Here is a 3,175-nt window from a genome sequence, read left to right as displayed (position 1 = left end):
CCTTCCCATAGCGATCCACTGCTTCCATCCTGATTGTGCCGCCTGCGTGAAATTTTTGTATGAAAGTTTAGTGTGCTATGATGTTCTATATGATTGTGTCAACTATGTAAGTTTTTACTGAGCATCAGCAATGCATATGGCTGAAAGATGTATTTACGAGCATCGACCGATGGCTCTCTCTCTCTATCTCTCTCTCTCACAAACACACACACGCACACACGCGCACACGCACAAGTGGGACCCGTTGAATTATTTATTTGCTCGTGACAGCTTTTAATTAGGTTCCACTGTAATCTAACTTTTTTCTTAAGTTATTAATTGAGCCCAGGGACTTCAAAAAGTTGTACAGAAGCCTTGTTTGGGCCTTTCCGGCGTCCCTGAATGTGGGTTGAGTAACCATGTTAGGTTGTACTGTACTACACAGGCCTTTTTTTAACATCAGCAATGCAACTGGGACGACAGTTGTACACAATATCCGGGTCAACTTGTTATCCGCCCCGCTGGGCTGCAAAGTTTCCTAGGAGGTATGCATTAGGCTTAACAAGAAAATGGACTTTAAGAAATAATAAATGAGATGTAATTATAATAACTTGGCAATTACTATGCACCAAACACGTAATTAGTTTGAAAAATAGATTATTTTTGGAATTTAGAAATTTTAATTTCATTACTTGTTGCGCGCGCAATATTTTGTTGGATTTTAACGTGATACAACTTTATTTTGAAATTATATTTAACCTGACTAGAAATTTCGGATAAAAATATTTCGGATCCCATCAAAATGTGGGATTTTTTTTTGAATTCTATTTTGAGCAGTTGTTTGAAATTATTAATTGTTGTCCTACCTAGAAGTTGGGTTGTACTTTTAACAAACCCGTAAATGGGCTGTAGTAAATTCCATTAGAATTGAAAAATGGGCTGTACATTCTTACAAATCGCAAATGGGCTATATGTTCTCTGCTAAATCCGAGCTGTGGGCCTACTAAGTTGACGCGTACCAAGGGCTTTGTCAACTTAGTCAATATAAACGATTCTAGCTGTAGTGATCATACGATGTCCATCCAACGACCGTAGTGCTTCTTTAACCTCTGGTCTTCTTGATCCAGCCGCCCAAAGCAGCGCCGGTCGTGTCGTGTGCTCCTGCCTCCCGTGGCCGGCTGTGATGCTGCGGAGGCCTCATGGCCCCGTACTACTCCCACCGCTGGCCAGGCCATCCCTCTACTCACCCACACCCCCTGTTATTCTGCGGCGACGGCAGCCGAACCAGTGAACCCTCGTACTCCTCTCCGCGCGGGCTACCACTGCTGCGTCTTCCCCGGCTCCGCGTCGTCCCCTTCCTAGGCCTCGCCGTCGTCCAGACCACCGCCCTGGTGCTCTCGGCGCGGCGTGGTCAACGTGGTCAACAACCGACTTCCATCGGAAGAGTACTCTACGTGGAGAGGCTGACAGCTGGGTCCAGGCGGCCGCAAGGAAGTGCCTCCTTATTACGCGCAAAATAATTATTCCTCCACCTGACAGCAGGGACCCACCAGACGGGCCACCTTATTTCGCGAAAAAACGTTTCCCCCCTGACTAATGGGACCCACCGGACGGGCCAGCGTATTTCGCGAAAAAAACATTCCCCGCGCTGTCAGCTCGGACCCACCAAAAGTGCCTCCTTATTACGCACAAAAAAATGAATACTCCCCTTGCTAGCTGGGACCCACCATGGTGGGAGCCTGACTTGTGGGCCTACTAAGTTGACTGGGACGGGGCCTTTGTCAACTTTAATCAATATGAATGATTCTAGCTCCAGTGACCGTACGATGTCCATCCAACGGCCGTAGTGCTTCTTCAACCTCTGGTCTTCTTGCTCCAGCCGCCCAAAGCAGCGTCGATCGTGCCGCATGCTCCTGCCTCCCGTGGCCGGCTGTGCTGCCGCGGAGGCCTCACCGCCCCCTACTATTCCCACCGCTGGCCAGGCCCTGCGGCGACGGCAGCCTCACACCACAGCCGAACCGGTGAACCCTTGTACTCCTCTCCGCGCGGGCTTCCACTGCCGCATCTTCCCCGGCTCCCTGTCGTCCCCTTCCTAGGCCTCGCCGTCATCCATCGCCCTAGTGCTCTCGGCGTGGCGTGGTCAGTGTGGTCAAGGAACGACTTCCATCGGACATGGATTGTACGTGGAGAGGCTGACAGCTGGGTCCACGGCTGCAGCAAGGAAGTGCCTCCTTATTACGCGGAAAATAATGATTCCTCCACCTGACAGCTGGGACCCACCAGACGGGCCACTGTATTTCGCGAAAAAAACGTTTCCCCCTAACTGCTGGGACCCACCAGCTACATCTTCGCGTGCAAGGAAGTGCGTCCGGGCAAAAAAACAAAACGATTCGCCCCCCTAACCGCTGGGACCCACCAGCGACACCTCGCACGCAAGGAAGTGCGTCCGGGCAAAAAAAATTCGCCCCCCTGACTGTTGGGACCCACCAGCTACATCTTTGCACGCAAGGAAGTGCGTCCGGGCAAAAAAAACGATTCCCCCCTGACTGCTGGGACCCACCAGCTACATCTTCGCACGCAAGGAAGTGCCTGACAGTTGGGACCCACCTGGTCGAAGCGTATGTAGCGTTGTCATTCTGGTCGCGAACATGTACGTACATATATACTGGTGGATGTAGAGGCGTGCACGTGTCGTAGTAGAGGCGCGCACGTAGCATGTACACATACGTACAACGGCGAGGGTGCAAGAAAGAAAATACGGCCACGTACGTACATATGGACAGGGTCTCTAACGCCTATCGCGCATACGTACATGGCTGGGTCGGAACAGAGAAACAGCGTCGTTGTCGTGTTCATGGGGACCCAACCGGTTGGGTCGGAACGGAATGCGTGGTCGTGTTCATCGGGAGGGCTTGGACGGAACAGACGATGGAAACGAGGCCTAGCGTACCGCACAACGGAGGAAACGGCCTTGTGTTTGACCGTCCACGTTCGAAACGGGGTCCTGTTGATCGGGAGGGGCCTAGCGTACCACAAAATGGAGGAAACCTCCTACGGTCGAAACGGGGGTCCTGTTGATCGGGAGGGGTGTGGCGTACCGCAAAACGGATGAAACGGACTTGTGTTGGAGCGCTATGGTCAAAACGGGGGTCCTATTCATCGGGAGGGGTGTGGCGTACCGCAAAACGGACGAAAC

The sequence above is a fragment of the Triticum dicoccoides genome, chromosome 3B (genome assembly GCF_002162155.2).
Source record: "Triticum dicoccoides isolate Atlit2015 ecotype Zavitan chromosome 3B, WEW_v2.0, whole genome shotgun sequence".
NCBI lineage: Eukaryota > Viridiplantae > Streptophyta > Magnoliopsida > Poales > Poaceae > Triticum > Triticum dicoccoides.
The sequence above is the reverse complement of the archived record's forward strand: the minus strand, read 5'-3'. Positions refer to the sequence as shown.